This window comes from Xenopus laevis, chromosome 1L, assembly GCF_017654675.1.
Source record: "Xenopus laevis strain J_2021 chromosome 1L, Xenopus_laevis_v10.1, whole genome shotgun sequence".
In the NCBI taxonomy this organism is placed as follows: Eukaryota; Metazoa; Chordata; class Amphibia; order Anura; family Pipidae; genus Xenopus; species Xenopus laevis.
In genome coordinates this window covers 196,774,636-196,794,348 of record NC_054371.1, presented here as the reverse complement: position 1 = coordinate 196,794,348, position 19,713 = coordinate 196,774,636, and positions in this window count along the sequence as shown.

Below are 19,713 nucleotides of genomic sequence, written 5' to 3'. Positions count from 1 at the left end.
GCAGATTTTTCAGATACATTTTTGCCCTTGATCCCCCTCTGGCATGCCACTGTCCAGGTCGTTGCACCCTTTAAACAACTTTAAAATCATTTTTCTGGCCAGAAATTTTTTTTTTAGATGTTAAAGTTCGCCTTCCCATTGAAGTCTATGGGGTTCGCGAACCGTTCGCGAACCGCTCGCATTTTTGCGCAAGTTCGCGAATATGTTCGCAAACTTTTTTTCCGACGTTCGCTACATCCCTAATCTTGTTGTCATTTTCAGGTTCTTGATACTTCTCCATCCTTGTCTCTAAAGTAGTTCCATGCAACTCAACTGAAAAGGTCCCCTTCCTTTATAAGCTAAGGGCAGTCAATTGACTATTTATTTACCATAAGGAACTGTACACAACCAAGTCCTACATTGTTTGGTATTACACAACAGACAGTGGAACTACAGTGGGATAATCTCCCCTTATTATCCTAACCAGGGAAATACCATCCATACAATTAGGTTCCTGTTCTCTTTTTTCAACAAGAACTCTGACTACATAGAGTTGTGGTTTTTACCACATCCCTACATTTAATTAACAATGGAGATCACATGTAATTTAGTTTATATGCCTGCAGGTTGATTGGCTATTTATTCTTAGTACAGGTATAGGATCCTTTATCTGGAAACCCAAATTTCCAGAAAGCTCAGGATTACGGAATGGCTGTCTCTCATAGACTCCATTTTATCCAAATAATCCAAATTTTTAAAGATGATTTCCTTTTTCTCTGTAATAATAAAACAGTAGCTTGTACTTGATCCCAACTAAGATATAATTAATCCTTATTGGAAGCAAAACCAGCCTATTGGGTTTATTTAATGTTTAAATTAATTTCTAGTAGACTTAAGGCATGAAGATACAAATTACGGAAAGATCTGTTATCCAGAAAACCCCAGGCCCCAAGCATTCTGGATAACAGGTCCCATACCTGTACTATCTCTTTGGGTATTTCAAATTCTGAATTTGAGCTCTTTTGGTTATGTAAAAACTTACAAATGTAGGGAACAACAGGGGTAATTTATAAAGAATTGATTGTAGTCATTGCTGGAATATTACCTACTTTGATGTAGGGTGTGTCAAATGTATGATTCTGATGTGAATAAGAGTCCTTAGGAGGAATGTTACTTTCAGGCTGGTAATGAATAATGCAAGAAGGCATTCCCTCTACTGCTAATGGATGCCTAAGGCGTTTTATTTATTAAAGGGAGGCAGGAATGAATGCTTTACAATGAGAACATATGCACATTTTCCCTGTTGATTGGGTTTAGGGTGCAAATATGGATATTGAGTTGATTTCAGGAAGTAAAGGCTAATTATTATAATATCTCTGACTTGAAAGTGATGACCAAGATATTAATACTGCTTTGCTTCAGGGTCTTTATATACTAAACCACACTGTCGTCACCTTGCCTTTCCATGTAACAAATTGAAATAGGTTCAAAGAACCTTCTGTTGGCTGGAGGACCATGCCTTGAGCCTGAGAAATCCTGTTTCCAGCTCAAGCACAGCAAGGCAAAGGTAACATATTACTCTCTTTCTATCTTATTCATTATAAGCAAATGTCAGCAGGAAAAGAAAGCATAATCTACAGTCAAGTTTCTGCCAATAAAAAACAAAACAAAAAACCTTTCATTCATTCCCTCTTAACTTTGAAATCTCTTCTTCTCTAGTCTTTGTTCTTCATTTTTTCTTTCTAATTAATATTTCTTTATTTTCATTGTGTGGTCCTCTTATCATTATTTACCCAAACAATTTCTTTATTTCCTACTGTGCTGACTTCATGAGGTCCTGCTCAAATATGTCACTGGAGCTTTAGACACATTTTTTTCTTTCTGATATCTGATTTGATATCTAAAGATATCTGATACAGCATTAGAATTGTCATGTAGCACTAGTTGGCTGGAGTCTTACTATCTTATCCCGTTCAACTGTTACTAAGTTGGGGGGGGGGAAACATTTTATGGAAAGCATGGGAGTGCAATTGCAGAAGTTTATGGAAAGATTTTCTGCCCAGTGTTTCTGGACAGAAAATGGGGATTATCTCATCCATGCATCATAGATTGGTGTGTTATTTAAGAATTTATTTACCCATTTCAGAACTGAGTAATTTTTGACCCACTCTTCACATAGCCAGAAAGAATTTAAAACAAACATTGTGACCCCTTGACAGTGTGCTGGATGGTAATCACATGTTCCGCTGATCTTTATTTACCCAACCTTTTCCCAGTTAGATGATGGTTAGAGCGATAAATTATTTGAAATATTGTATTTGACTCTAGTCTTGAATTCTATCCTTTTTCAACCAGTTTGGGAAGTAATTGTATTCTCACCAAAGGATGTTTGGGTCATATTGAATTAATAACTGTGTTTTACAGTTTATGGTGTCACTTTGGATCACTTTGATCTTTTTTTCAGGTGATATTCATACCATGTGTTATTCTTTTGGTGATTCTAGAAACTCATGTCATGTTTGAATTAAGATATATGGTATAATATGGTATAATATTAAATGTATCGTATTGTGAAGAAGTAGTATCATGTTAAAGCCCATGAATAAATTGGGAACAAGCTCTGGTGAAATCTTTGTGCAGGAATCAAATCAGTTTTGTTGGCATTTCTCTTTCTCTGGCAGAGGAGGAACTGGCATTTTTCCTTGCAATATTCAAGAAGAAAAATGATGCCAAATGAGTGATTAAACAGTAACATTTTGAGTGAGTCCCCTGTGATATCCAGTTATGTGACGCATGGACTAACTCTGAACTGTACGGAATTTAGGATCCAGTGAACTGTCCTTTTCTGTGACTCACTTCCCATAAATATTCATAAAAATTTATTCTGCAAAAACGAATTCATCTTAAAATATATTCCTTATATTTAATCAGATGCCTGACATATGTTGAGCAAGGTTACAGAGTAAACATAAAACTCCAAAAATGTCTCTCATATTCAAGGAATAGAAGAAAAAAAACTTCGAATTTCGAAGTGTTTTTTGGACTACTTCGACCATGGAATGGGCTACTTCGACCTTCGACTTCGAATCGAACTAAAAATCGTCCGACTATTCGACCATTCGATAGTCAAAGTACTGTCTCTTTAAGAAAAAACTTCGACCCCCTAGTTCGCCACCTAAAAGCTACTGAACTCAATGTTAGCCTATGGGGAAGGTCCCCATAGGCTTGGCTAATTTTTTTTGGTCGAAGGATAATCTTTTGATCGCAGTATTTGCGCAAAATCCTTTGACTTCGATGTTCGAAGTCGAAGGCTTTTCATTCCCAGTTGAATATTGAGGGTTAATTAACCCTTGATATTCGACCCTTGATGAATTTGCCCCTTAGTCATAGGCAATCAGTTGTACTTTTTTGTGTGTGTGGTTGTACAGAGTAAACATGTCTTGAGTTATTTTTTAAAAAAAATACCAGTGGTTTTAGGCAATTGATACAACCCAGGCATTTTCATTTACAATGAACTGCAAATTACAAAATATGCAAACTTTTGAATTTGTTTCAATATTGCTTGGGATGCAACCAATGTTAGAATTGCTTGTTTCTGATTTCCTGCACTTGTTTCTGGCTCTTTGACGACAAGTGATCATACCAGTTTAACGGGATTAGAACTGTAATTAATGCTGCTAATTATCATTTTTCTTTCAAGTTGGATTGTATCCGTGAAACACAAGCTGTAGACGTTTCTGCCGATTACCTGTCTTGCTTTTTTGCCTAGACATTCCTGCCAACTACAATACAAACATGGCTTTGGAACGAGAGGGGCCACAGCTGCGCTAAATATAGTCCATTTTTGCCAGCTAATGTTTTACATAAACATGAGACCAAGGCAGTGCCAGTCAGGTGTCAGTGTGTCCACTTTGCAGATACATTTACACCAGTGTAGTGCATGGAATATACAGTTAATAGTTTTAAAAGGATTTGAATTATCAAGGAATTAACAAGGAGGCAATTTAATTGTATACTGCAATAAGGATTAGAGCAGGCACGCCAACATTGTGACTAAGGAGAAGGAGCCATATGAGAGGGCAAGAGATTGGGAAAGGTGCTGTACAAGGGCAGGGAGGTTGGTAAAGGAGGTTGAGCAGCAGAAACTACACAGGGATAAAGGGAAGAGATCAGGCCCGGATTTGTGGAAAGGCCACCTAGACCCGGGCATGCTGCCCAACCACACCCACACTGGTTCGAAAACACAGGGGATGCGCTGGAGATACAATCATTTTTTAAATTTCCCATGCCCCAATCCCCATTGATGATGAAAATTTGCAAAAATAAAGGGGGGGACAGGGGCGACGAATGGCAGTGGGCCTAGGGGCACCCACTATGTAAATCCGGCCCTGGAAGAGATGCCAGATAAATTGGTATGGGAGGAACTTGTGATAAAGTATCAGAGTATGATACGCAGGGGCAGATGTATTAAGGGTCGAATATCGAGGGTTAATTAACCCTCGATATTCGACTGGCGAATTAAAATCCTTCGACTTCGAATATCGAAGTCGAAGGATTTTGCGCAATTCGTTCGATCGAAGGAATAATCGTTCGAAGGATTTTAATCCATCGATCGAAGGATTATCCTTCGATCAGAAAAAACTTGGAAAGCCTATGGACCTTCCCCATAGGCTAACATTGACTTCGGTAGCTTTTAGGTGGCGAACTAGGGGGTCAAAGTTTTTTCTTAAAGAGACAGTACTTCGACTATCGAATGATCGAATAGTCGAACGATTTTTAGTTTGAATCGTTCAATTTGAAATCGAAGGTCGTAGTCAAAGGTCGAAGTAGCCAATTCGATGGTCGAAGTAGCCAAAAAAAACATTTGAAAATCGAACTATTTTTCCTCTATTCCTTCACTCGAACTTAGTGAATGGGCCCCTAAGAGAAGATAGAGTAGATAGCACTGCCATCTAAACACATAATTTTCTTCTAAAGAGCCAAGAAGGAGCCATATGAGAGGGCAGGAAGAGATTGGGAAAGGTGCTGTACAAGGGCAGGGAGGTTGGTAAAGGAGAGGGAGCAGCAGAAACTACACAGGGAGAAAGGGAAGAGATGCCAGATAAATTGGTAAGGGAGGGAGAATAGCGAAGACAAACATAGGTTATAGAAGGAGGTGTAAGAAATCAGCAAGGTTAGTAAGTAGCAGAGAGGACTACATGAACATTGGGGATAGAGTTTTAAAAGGGCTGATACCTGCCAGGTCCTGTTGCAGCCTTTTACAAGCTTCTGGTTTAGCCTTCCCCGGGGATGCCAGGATTTACGACACCTAACCTAAAGCTATCATTAGTCTTTGATGGCAAGGCCACGTAACACTGCCATCTGATAACTGTTGGTGGGCATGCCACAAGCAGAATAAATTAGGATTTAAGTATAGTATGCAGAATAAAAAGCCTGTTCACTACAGAAATGCTGATTTGTAGTATCACTGACTACTATCGCCCATTCATAGTTAGCAGAGAATACAAGGTTACCACTTTAGTAGTAACTTTAGAAAATAAACTTTAGTAGTTTATTTTCAAGGAGGGAATAATTAATTCTCCTTTCTCTGAATATATGATATGCATCAGGGAGCAAGGATTGGGACTGGAGATGGGGTTCATAGCTCCCGCTGAGCAGTACTGCAAAGGTTGGTAAAGGAGGGGGAGCAGCAGAAACTACACAGGGAGAAAGGAAAGAGATGCCAGATAAATTGGTAAGGGAGGGAGAATAGCGAAGACAAACATAGGTTATAGAAGGAGGTGTAAGAAATCAGCAAGGTTAGTAAGTAGCAGACAGGACTACATGAACATTGGGGATATAGTTTTAAAAGGGCTGATACCTGCCAGGTCCTGTTGCAGCCTTTTACAAGCTTCTGTTTTAGCCTTCCCCGGGGATGCCAGGATTTATGACACCTAACCTAGAGCTGTCATTAGTCTTTGATGGCAAGGCCACGTAACACTGCCATCTGATAACTGTTGGTGGGCATGCCACAAGCAGAATAAATTAGGATTTAAGTATAGTATGCAGAATAAAAAGCCTGTTGACTACAGAACAAAAATGCTGATTTGTAGTATCACTGACTACTATCGCCCATTCATAATTAGCAGAGAATACAAGGTTACTACTTTAGTAGTAACTTTAGAAAATAAACTTTAGTAGTTTATTTTCAAGGACGGAACAATTAATTCTCCTTTCTCTGAATATATGATATGCATCAGGGAGCAAGGATTGGGACTGGAGATGGGGTTCATAGCGCCCGCTGAGCAGTACTGCAATTTTCTTTAAAGGGAAAATGTACATCCCCCCATTTTTACATGAGCTTATATAAATATATTTGGAAGTGTTCCTACTACGCTGCTTTTCTTTGTAAGCCATAACTTAACAGAAATAATCTAGACCCAGTATCAATAGACCTTTAGCAATAAAATCATATTTATCACTTTCCATGTGATGCTTGTATACAGTTATGTTCATGTTTAATTTAAACAACCCTGTCCAGAAACTCACAGCAGAACCTGCTGTAATGACATCTTCTGGGAGTAAGTGCCACCAGTGCTGCTCATGCTGTAAAAAGCCCATTCCGTGTCTGAAAATGAATTCTCCTTTTCGCTCTTCTCCAAGAATAACGATTGGGTCCTCTCCAAAGGCTTGCTGGGGAAATTAAACCAAGGTTTTTTTTTTCCACAATAATTTGCTTATGCAAAATGAATGTAATTCTGGCCTTAGTTGCTCTATTGGAATATGGAAAATGTACCGTTATAAAAGACATACCATCATAAATTTTTTTTTTCAAAGTGGTGGGTTTGTGAACAAGACACAGAAGGATTAAAAGAAAACTACAAAACTACCAGGAACTAACAAAGGGTACCACCACTCATTCAATCACTCCTTCTGAATAATGGTTCTATAATGGTTCTACTTAATCATTCCTGCTCCCCAAAATATTATTTATCTGTAGACAATTCTAACACTGCAATTTAAATTTAATATTTTAAATTGCCACATAACAGTGTTTGCGCTAATGACAGAATTTGTGTCCGTTCTATGACACTATGGCTTCTGATGCTTGACTTTGCCCTGTAACACTGGCTTCATAAACAAGTAAACAAGTAAAATAAAGGTTTACAGAATTCTCAGAACTGATGGATAATGGTTAAGACAATTATTTATCTATGTATAAGTAACATTCACAGGATAAAAATACCTAGTATATCCATTATTTATTTGGAAGAAAGAATGTTATCCAGCTCTTTTGGGCAAAGGACAATGTACTGCAACATCCAAGAGCAGCTTGCTACATTCATCCCCTAAAAAGAAAATGAAATCTATCTGTCGAGATTAGTCTTTCATTAAACTATATTAAAACCTATAATTTCCCAACTGAAACCATAAAACCATGTTTATTACTGCACCTTATATATTCTTGAACAAATCTCTCTAGAAACCAAATTTTATCTCTTTTATAAAAGCCAGACTTACTGGCCTATAATTTCCCGACTGAGTCCAACTTGTTGTTTTTATTCAAATGATGTGGGAAAGAATGACCATTCTTTCCCACAGTCTAATAGCACCATACCACGTCTGGATATAAAATAGGCTTTATGGGTTGCCTTTTTTCATTCTATATGTCTTGTACTAAAGAACGTCTGTTTATGATTTGGCCTATACTGCTTTCATGCAATTTTTCAAATACCTATTTAACAATTTTTCAAGCAAAGTGACAATGTTTCACTTGCTTTTTCAAGGGTACAACTATTAGATGGTTCCATTTTAATATTGGTAATACACAGGAACTTATTCACATGAAAGAATCTGTAGAATAATAGGTAGCAAGTTGGTTGATAAAATGCAGAGAATTCAAACAAACTTTATACTAATAGAAGTTAAACTCAGCCATTCAACCAAATATGTCAATTTACTTTACATATTTACAGTGTGTAATTGGTAGTTTTGTGTAGGACAGATGATAGAGCACATGGCTCTTTTTCTTTGGCCTTCCACTTAAGGAGTTGATTCTGATGGTGAACCTAGACTATAAGGCACTATTAAGAAGATCTATGCCATAGGGAAATGAAGACTCTCAGACAAGTTAGGGGAAAGTGAATATTTAGCAAACCCTCTAGGAGTGCTAAAAGGATAGCTAAAAATAATAGCCTCTGTGGGGTAGTTCTATGCTTTGTATCACCTAGTGAAGGGATTCAAGTGGGTACAGACTAAATTAATTTTGTATGTAATCACTGGGATTACCCTGGGACAGAGTTCACCTGCAAGAGCCACCGGTGCCCATTATTTTATTAAAAAAGTATGATAAAAGCAGAACTAAAGAATAACTGTAGACATAGGCTAGAAATGTTGTCCATTATGTATTGGGTTTCTGCAACAGCCCAAGGCAACCACAGCCCTTTAGCAGTAAAGATATGTGTCTCCAAAGATGCCCTAGTAGCTCCCCATCTTCTTTTCTGCTGGTTCACAGTAGAGATGTCGCGAACTGTTCGCCGGCGAACTTGTTCGCGCGAACATCGGGTGTTCGCGCTCGCCGGAAGTTCGCGAACGTCGCGCGACGTTCGCCATTTTGGGTTCGCCATTGTTGGCGCTTTTTTTTGCCCTCTCACCCCAGACCAGCAGGTACATGGCAGCCAATCAGGAAGCTCTCCCCTGGACCACTCCCCTTCCCTATAAAAACCGAAGCCCTGCAGCGTTTTTTCACTCTGCCTGTGTGTGCTGAAGAGATAGTGTAGGGAGAGAGCTGCTGCCTGTTAGTGATTTCAGGGACAGTTGAAAGTTTGCTGGCTAGTAATCGTTTTGATACTGCTCTGTTATTGGAGGGACAGAAGTCTGCAGGGGTTTGAGGGACATTTAAGCTTAGGTAGCTTTGCTGGCTAGTAATCTACCTTCTACTGCAGTGCTCTGTATGTAGCTGCAGTGGGCAGCTGTCCTGCTTCTGATCTCATCTGCTGACTGCTGCAATAACAGTAGTCCTTGTAAGGACTGCTTTTATTTATTTTTTTGTTGTTTTACTACTACTACTACTACTACTATAAGAGCCCAGTGCTATTAGTCTAGCAGTGTTGGGGAGTGGGACTGGTGTGCTAATCTGCTGCTCCTAGTAGTTCAGCAGCACCAACTTTAATTTTTTTTTTTAATATTCATTTTTTTTTATTTTACTTTTTTTTATTTTACTACCGCTGTAGTAGTGTATAAGTTGACCTTTTAGGCATTATTTGCCCTGTAGGCATTATTTGCACACTGTTTTCTTCAACCCGCCATCTAGCTGTGTGACCTTGTTCACATTCTGTCTAAATATCCATAATATTACCGTCTCCAGAAAAAACACCGGAGTGACTTTTTTCAAGCAGCCATAATATATTTTACGTAATCCGTATCCACCGCTGTAGTAGTGTATACGTTGACCTTGTAGGCATTATTTGCACAGTGTTTTCTTCAACCCGCCATCTAGCTGTGTGAGCTTGTTCACATTTTGTCTAAATATTGATAATATTATCGTCTCTAGAAAAACCACTTGAGTTACTTTTTTTCAAGCAGCATTCATATATTTTACGTAATCCGTATCCACCGCTGTAGTAGTGTATACGTTGACCTTGTAGGCATTATTTGCACAGTGTTTTCTTCAACCCGCCATCTAGCTGTGTGAGCTTGTTCACATTTTGTCTAAATATTGATAATATTATCGTCTCTAGAAAAACCACTTGAGTTACTTTTTTTCAAGCAGCATTCATATATTTTACGTAATCCGTATCCACCGCTGTAGTAGTGTATACGTTGACCTTGTAGGCATTGTTTGCCCAGTTTTTTTGGCCGCAGCCACTGAAGCACAGAGGCCAGAAAAAATATGCCATATAAATGCTGAAAATAGTCATTTTTTGCCATACGTTGACTCAACGTATATGGCAAAAAATGACTATTTTCAGCATTTATATGGCATATTTTTTCTGGCAACTGTGCTTCAGTGGCTGCGACCAAAAAAACTGGGCAAACAATGCCTACAAGGTCAACGTATGGCAAAAAATGACTATTTTCAGCATTTATATGGCATATTTTTTCTGGCAACTGTGCTTCAGTGGCTGCAACCAAAAAAACTGGGCAAACAATGTCTACAAGGTCAACGTATGGCGAAAAATGACTATTTTCAGCATTTATATGGCATATTTTTTCTGGCAACTGTGCTTCAGTGGCTGCGTCCAAAAAAACTGGGCAAACAATGCCTACAAGGTCAACGTATGGCAGTTGTTTAAAGAGAACAGTAGATTACTAGCCAGCAAAGCTACCTAAGCTAAAATGTCCCTCAAATCCCTGCAGACTTCTGTCCCTCCAATACAGAGCAGTATCAAGCAGATTACTAGCCAGCAAACTTACTATCATCTGTCCCTGAAATCACTAACAGCTCTCCCCCTACACTATCTCTTCCAAGCACACACAGGCAGATTTTTCAGATACATTTTTGCCCTTGATCCCCCTCTGGCATGCCACTGTCCAGGTCGTTGCACCCTTTAAACAACTTTAAAATCATTTTTCTGGCCAGAAATGTCTTTTCTAGATGTTAAAGTTCGCCTTCCCATTGAAGTCTATGGGGTTCGCGAACCGTTCGCGAACCGCTCGCGTTTTTGCGCAAGTTCGCGAATATGTTCGCGAACTTTTTTTCCGACGTTCGCTACATCCCTAGTTCACAGTACTTGCTCTGTGCTGTTGTCACTTACTGAGCTGAGGGACCCATTCATTATATACAGTACACATTGAATACAAATGTTGTAATATAGGATTGGTTAGTAATTAATACAGATGATTACTATATACTATAACCAGTGCAGTTAACATCAGATTTTAATAATCAGCCCTGTAGCATCATCTGATATTACAAACAAACCTCATTTTCTGCTTGATAATTTGCGATGGCCCCTAAGCTTAAGTGTTGCAGACACTTTCCAAGATGGTGACCCCCTGTGAAAGGTTTGAAGTCCTGGATCAGTGCTGCTATTGAGGAGCTAAAACTTTAGGTGGGTGCAATAAGGTCATTATATAAAATATGGCATTTTTAGCCATATTCATATTTAGGGTTTAGTTCTCCTTTAAGGTATAGAGTTCAGCTGCATCCAATCTTTCTGCTAGATCTGACAACCATGGTTTGAATTTTGATTTCAGGGTACCTTGCATTGTTGTTTTCTTTCCCTGTAGTAAGGGTTCTAAGATATTTGATATATTAACCAAAACTGCGGTACTCAAGATTATTTTAGCAAAAGACAAGTTATTCTGCAATCTTGAGAGGTTACACTTTATAGTAGCACTGTTTTTATTCCTTTTCTTTACTAGTGCCTTTCCCCCTCTTGTTTTAAGTTCTTTGCGTTGTTTAAAAATTATACTGTAAACTATAGATAATGTATAATATCATAGTTAAGCATCTGTCACAGCTTTATATATATATATATATATATATATATATATATATATATATATATTATTTACTTATATGTTTGTAACGTTGCGGGACATATGGAAATGCTGACAGAAATATGCATGAACAAATGGCACATTAATAAAAATGTATTAAAACAGAAATAAAACTGGAATGCATCAAATTGGTATTCTACTAATCATTTTCAATTGGTCTTCAAACTCTCAAAAAACATTTAAAATATATCTTATAGGAAAAACTTGTTTTATGGTGAATTTCTTCTAAAACTAAGCTTCAGTTATGTACAATGTATTATTTATGAGTAACGTTTGTAATTTCTTTTATACAAAGCCAATTTCTATATAATTCCTCCATAAACTTAAAGTAGAAAGAAATGTGTTTTTTTTTGGCGTCACAATAACATCACAACATTTAAACTGTATTAAACAATCCATCAAGAAAAAAGGTTTTTGTATGGAATTATGTTGATATCACAGAAGCACTTCTTAAATAGTAATCGGCAAGTAAACTGAACAAGAAAGAAATTATGTATAGTTATATCTTCATCTGCTTCAGATGCTTAAATAAATATTTTGTACATCTGTCTCTAGTTCCAAGCTCTCAAAATGTGCTAAGAATATTTTCATTTTGAATTCTTAAGAAAAACATTTTGGGGGCAAAAATCTGTCTCCTCATTTGTGTGCAAACAGAAAGGGATTCTGGGATAGAAGCCTATTGCTGACCTTGATTTCTATTTTCATGGAATACATTTTTGCTCAAGCAGTTGAGAATCTCCTCACCCATTAATTTTTTGGTGGATTCATTTCACCAGCTCTATAGGCTTTGCGTGAAAATTAAAAATGTAGGCGTGACACTGGGTTGCCATCCAAGCAGGGGCGTAACTACCAGGGGAGCAGGGGGTGCAACTGGGCCAGGGCCCGCACCCCCGAAGGGCCCCCCCCGGCAGATCGCGCGTGCTGCAGCCGGCTGGAGCCAGCTGGAGCCGCAGAGAAATATCACACGGACGAGGGTGGGGGCGGGCCCGGCTGCACGGCCTGCACCAGGGCCCGTCCCCACCTAGTTACTGCATCCAAGAATCCTTTGTTTTGCATGCAAATGAGGAGAGAGGGTTTTTTTCTTGCAGGGGGCCCGCCACTTGTTACAAGACTGGCCCATACACTGTAATGTATAGTAAAAAATGTCCCGGGTTTGATAAATGTTGCACAAAAATACACCCATTGACTTCAATGTGTTTGGCACATTTTTCACTGTTTCATGAATTTTCGGCGATATGAAATGGCTCAGATTTGCACATCACTATTAAACACTGATAAAATATTAAAATACGATGGGCTTCTAAAATAATTTATGCATTTCCAAATAGGAGATCAAAATAGTGATCTCCTATTAGTTGCACATACTCTATCATGAAAATATTGTGAAAATAATAAATATATATATAAGTACTGTATAGCTTGCCTATTAATATAGAGTTGCCTTGGGGTTCCCAGGGGATGTCATATCTGTAACCCAGCTCATTTATGTTGAGGTATTAAGTATGGCTGAGAACAAAAGGAAGCCTTTACCCAAGTCATGGAACAAGTAAGATTAAAATGGAGATTTAATTGCATCAACATTTTCCACTTGTGTTCTTTAAAGAAAAACCATGTATGTATGTACTTATAACTGTTAAGGAGCTGCAGCCCTGTACATTGCATAAAAGTGCAATATATAAATGTACAATATTTAAAAGTACAGACAGGGAAGATACGTCACATAAAAACAAGTCCATGAGGAGATAGCTATTAGGCAGTTTTCAGTGGTTAGTGAAGGGGTGTCTAAATATAACTGGATGTCATCAATGTACAGGTGATATTTAAGGCCAAATAAAGATATAAGGTCTCCTAAAGAGAGAGTGTGTACAAGGAGAATAAAGGGCCAAGTACAGAACCCTGAGGCTCCCTGATGTTTTTTTATATAAAATCAGACTTTTAAATAATCACAAATTCTTATATAAAATCAGACTTTTAAATAATCACAAATTCTTTGGAATTTATTAAACCCTGACGATGGAAAAGTCAGAAACTGAAAATCCGGCATCTCAGTCCTGCCAGTTGAACTGGGGAGAGGATTTGTTAACAAAAGTAAAAGAGAAGGAGTGGTCACAAAGGTAGGAATAGAACCAGGATGCAGCTCAATCCCAGATACAAAGTGAATCGAGAAATTGCATTCCAACCGAATGGTCAACAGTATTAAAAGAAGTAAATAAGTCATGGAGCATGAGAATAAAGTAATAACATTTAACCTTAGCAGTCTGGAGGGCATTTACAACTCTACATAAGGCAGGTCATGTGCCAGACTGCATAGGATCCAGCAGATTATGAGTGTAGAGAAAGTTAGTAATACAAGAAAAGACAATACTTTCCAGAGGTTTAGAGGCTAGCGGTAAGAGAGAGACAGGGTGGTAAACAGATAAATAGGATGTGTCCAATGTAATCTTTTTCAGAATGGGCTTGACACAGGCCTGTATGAATAATGAAGGGAAAGTACCAGAAGTTTGCAAGGAATTGAATATACTGTATGAGTAAGTGCTGGAGTAAGGACAAAGCACACTGTTTTAGTAGTGGTGATGGCATGGGATCAAGTGAGCAAGTTGTTGATGGAGAGGACAGGAGAAGTTTTGAGACTTCAGACAGTTATAAGATCAAAAGAGAAAAGGGAAGGAGGAGATTTAGGAAGGGTAAGGCAGTGAGCTGAATATGGAAAACAAGTGTTGTGGTTAAGATTTATTATTATTTATGAGTGTGTAGGGATGTGAAAATCTTAGACCCCCTTACACATTACAGACAGGCACACCCCTAGTAATATGGACACCTCAGTGGGTCCTTATGGGGACCTTGTGCTTATGTCATCCCTGCAGTTCTCACAGTGGATGCTAGATGGCACTGTGGTTTAATATAAAAGGGCTTAAAAGCCATGAGGTAGAGGCCATTGCTGCTGAACCTTTCCTCACCTTTACTCAGCCTGTGTATAGTGAAGTGATAGTTATACCCTTTAATAGATCACTCTAGGAGTGATAGATAGGGTATGTAGTTGAGCAGCTCAAAGCTCCGCCGAGGAGATTAGAGGGATTAAGATCCCGGGTATTACTGACCCCATAGTAGGGCCTAAGTGTTAAACTCAGGGAAGTAAGAGTTTCTGAGTTCCATTTAAGGTAATCCTGAAGATTGGGGAAATACCTTCCAACAAGCTGCATTGTTCTCTACATGTACCCCTTACTCTTCAGAGAGTTGTTCTATATTCATACAGTGAATATATTGTGTTACCTTGATTGATCTCTGTTTTACTATATGTTCCATGCTCCATGGGGAACTCTGGTTTTGGTTAATTAACTCTGTTTATTGTTTAAGCAAATAAAACTACTGGCGCCCAATCTCTTGTGCATTGCACACAGTTACAGTTACACTACACCCTGCCTCCACCCCACTGCGAGGGCTTACCCCTGAGAAAGAGAGCTCATCTGTGGTCTCAGCCCACAAAGAAAAGTAGCTAAAACTGCCCTCACATATAGCAGTTTACTATAGCGCTACAAGTGTATTATAGTACTCTTGTTTAGCCTGGGATAGGGCAATACTAACACAGACCATAAGAAATTTATAGAGGAGAAAGTCCCCTTTCTGAGCTCCTGTAAGAGAATGGCAGAGGACACGTGGAGGAAATCTCGTATAATAGGGGACTTCCTCCACATGTGCTCTCCTGTTCACATACATGACTGCAGAAATCTCACCTGGGATTGGAGTCCTCCAGGGATGGGAATTTTGGGCCAGACTGCATTGTGGTTGATGGAAAAAAAGGCTGTAGGTCTCTATAAAAAGATATTGCTTGAAACAGCCCATATGTAAAACCCTGTTTTATCTAAATGAACCATTTTCATAAAGATTTCCTTTTCTAGCAGTATGTGCCATTGTGAAATCCTAAATAGAAAACTGCCATTTTAAATACTAAGCGCCGCCCCCTGTCCACACAAACCAAGGGCACATATTCATGTTTGGTCAAATGAGCCAAAGTTCTGTTTTTTGCTTCTCACACTTCTTTCTGTTACAGTCAGAGCTGCAGTATTTATGGTCAGGTGATTTAATATGCCACTTAATATTATTAGTTAAGTATTTATTCTGGGGTATAGATTCCCTTTAATGTTGAATACATGTGCTGGGGACGTTTCTTATTGTCCAGGGAGAGTTCCTTGTCTATAATTGGAAGGGGATCCCACGGTTCAGTCTGTGAAATTAATAACCTGAAGAATATATCATATGGGGTCTATTTTGTATGCAGGTAATGTAATAAATAGACTCCTGTCTTGTGCAAGTTTATTTCCTTGGGGGTGCAGCTTATTCTGACTAAGCAGAGTATGTAATTTATGAATTGTCTTGAAAATATTTATGTGATCATATTTGCATTTTCAGTTTAAAATGCTTTAGGGTCAATAGTCATTTCAAGTGTTACTTTTATAATGAACGCTACGGCTGTAAAAGGTTTGTATGCAGAGTCATTGAAGTAAGGGAGTTTATAACCTTTTTTTGGAAACTTTTAGGCCTAACAGTATTTTGGACATTAATGGACTTCAACTGAATCCTGGAAAAAGTACATTGCATAGGCCTACAGGAACAAATTCAATTTTACTCTGTGATCACTATAATTCATACCTTGTCCATGAAAGTATTGCCTACAGACATTATTTAATGTTATAAGAAATTATATTTCCAATGTTCTGTATTATATTCAGACGGAATTTTCCTGAATAATTGTTAGACTGTAGATAAAAGCCACGATTAGGCTATGTTAATAAATTACCAAATAGAATATTATCCTTATATCATGACATCTAGGGGCCCATTTACTTAGCTCGAGTGGAGGAATAGAATAAAAAAAACTTCGAATTTCGAATGTTTTTTTGGGCTACCTCGACCATCGAATTGGCTACTTCGACCTTCGACTACGACTTCAAATGATTCAAACTAAAAATCGTTCGACTATTCGACCATTCGGTAGTCGAAGTACTGTCTCTTAAAAAAAAACTTCGACCCCCTACTTCGCCACCTAAAACCTACCGAGCACCAATGTTAGCCTATGGGAAAGTTCCCCATAGGCTTTCTAATGTTTTTTTGGTCGAAGAAAAATCTTTAGATCGATGGATTAAAATCCTTCGAATCAAACGATTCGAAGGATTTAATCGTTCGATTGAAGGATTTTTTGTTCGATCGTTCAATCAAATCATTTGCGGTAATTCCTTCGACTTCGATATTCGAAGTCGAAGGATTTACATTCGGCAGTCGAATATCGAGGGTTAATTAACCCTCGGTATTCAACCCTATGTAAATCTGCCCCCTAACCTCATAATTCTACTTTGTTTTAGATAGTAAATTATGGTTATTTAAGAATTCTGCTTTGCACAAATTGAACGCATTGGGGCTCATTTATCAACACTGGGCAAATTTGCCCATTGGCAGTTACCCAGAGCAACCAATCAATGATTAGCTTTTTAAAGCCAGCTGCAAGTAGAACAATGAATACAACATTGGTTCAGGGTACCAAACGCTGTCTAAATTACGCCAGCGAAATTACTCTCAGCAGTTCAAAGTTACGCTAGCGTTGGCTAATTAGCAAATGGTGTGCAGTTAAAGTACAATGGCTGTATAAGCTGCAGCAAATTGATTACACTACACAAGGCCAGGGAACCTTAATAAAATTATATAAAGTTGTTATATTGCCCTACACATGTGCCCACAGTTTAGTTTAGGTGCCATATGTTTTCAAATGTAGGGGGTAAGGAGGGTACCCCCCCAAAAAATACAATCTTTTTCAGTCTATCACCCTTTAAATTGTAAATAACGCCAGCGCTTTTCAGCTTTTTTTTTTGTAACTCCTATCTACTCTATTGCACTTTACCTGGTCTGAGGTGGTGAAGGCAAGTCTGGCGATAGAGGCAATGGTCAGTAAAATCAAAAACTTAGTGAATTTTCATAGTAATGCTCTTTCGCCAGACCAAAAATTCGCTTGTCGTTAGAGTGCGAAGTTGCGCCAGAGTCTATCTCCTTGGCGAAATTATGCCAGCTACCATTAGTAAATTGCTAGGGTTAGCCACTTCGCCCTTTAGTAAATTTCCTCCCTAGTAAGTAAGAACTACATGCAAAGGTACAGGGCCTCCGAAAAAATGGGGAACCATGCAGAAATGGTGGGCTATTTCTTTTAAGTTCGCTGAACGAGTATCTGAATGTCTCTAAAGAAACTGCTGTATTTGTTATGCACGTGATTTGTGAGAAGAGAAAATCATGGCAAAAAAATGAGCTACATTTTTTCAAATTCAGGTCAAACGTTAAGGGTATTTATCAAAGTCCGAATTAATCTCAATATTTTCTGAAAAAAACTCCAACCAAATCCACACAGGTTGTTTGGACTTATTTATTCATACACTTTCCCGAAATTTTGTTTGCGGGAAAAAATCATGAAAAATCCGATTCATCCGATTTTCAAAATTTTTTCTGATTTTTCACAAGAAAACTCAGAATTTTGCCCGAAAACTCTGAAAACTTCGAGGTATTGCCAAAAACTAGCGCACATCAAAAAATCATTGGGACTTCTCCCATTGACTTATATGCAACCTCGACAAGTCTGAGATGCCGGATTTTCAGATTCGGATCCTCTGGGTTTAATAAATTCTGAAAAATTCTTGATTTTTTTGAAAGTCCCATTTTATTTTGGAGTTTAGTAAATAACCCCCTTAATCTTCAAAATATCTTAAGTATTCAAATAAAAAAAGGTACAACCTGTTGAGACTCAATGGAAAGGAAGTTTTTCAACACTGAAGACATTTTATTTATTTTTTTCTCGAATTTGTAGCAGTGAATTGGATTGTGTTTTTTGAACTGCGTGGTTTTTGTAAATATGCTAGCAATTCAGATAAAAAACTTTAACTGCTATTGAATTTAAAAAAAAAACCTTGAAGATAAATTCTGAATTAAATTCTGAAAAATTTGTGATTTTTTTTAAAAGTCAGATTTTATTAAAAAAAAATCACGATTTTTTTGTGATTTTTGCATTTGGAGTTTAGTAAATAACCTCCTTAATGTTCAAAATATCTTAAGTATTCAAATAAAAAAAAAGGTACAACCTGTTGAGACTCAATGGAAAGGAACACTGAAGACATTTTATTTATTTTTTTCTCGAATTTGTAGCAGTGAATGGATTGCGATTTTTGAACTGCGAGGTTTTTTGTAAATATGCTAGCAATTCAGAAAAAAAACTTTAACTGGTACTGAATTTAAAAAAAACCCTTGAATATGAAAATGTATAAATCCCCATTTCCTTTATGATTCCAGGTTTTACAGTATTTTCCCACACTAAAGATAAAATGATTGTATTATTAATAGGATTGAGTAAATGTAACAGTCTGGATACATAGAGAATGTAAGAACAGGCAGTAAATGATGATGAGGTGCAGTACATATAGCGCCTTCAAACAGAGCAATGGAAACATTACAATCCAGCGATGATGACAATAAGGCACAGAATATGAAATAAAAGTCTCATTAAGGCTGAAATATAAATCAGCAGTCACTGGAGCGGATGTGGGCGACTTGGCATTAGCATTAATGACTCGAGGAACCCAATCTCATCCATCTGCCATCTGTAACATTAACTCTGTTAACGTCTGAAACCCAAACATTATCAAAATAAATTACAGTTTCCATCTAGTGCAAGTTCACAGAATAACAGGATACAATCATATCAAGGCTTCCCTGAAACATATGGTTAACCAGCAGCTCTGTTATAAAAATTCATTTAGAAATTCATATTAGATCTTCCCGTTATTTAGTTGTCACAAGAATATTTGCTTCTGCTATTTATTATTCCATCAAAATATCTTAAATATAATCTTTTATCTTGGCCAGTTTCAGTCTCATCTAATCGAATTCCTTCTTGAATTGTATTTACACAGTCAAATGCATCGTTGCAGCCATATACTTCCCTAAATTATAAGATAGTTAGACCAAGTAACTGACAAACAAAAAAGAGTGAACCTAAAAAATTATGGACATTGGGAACTAGCTGTAATATATATATATATCATACCACCCAAAAAAATAGAAAGAGGGACAAAAAGATTTGCCACGTTGTGACATTTTTTTTCCCATTTTTGTGGCCACACCCCCTAATTACCATGTTCATTTTCCAACTTCTGTGGTTTTTATGTGTTATCACAGTTTTGTTAATGAAGGTGAATTGCCCTTTAAGCCGTAAATCTAAGC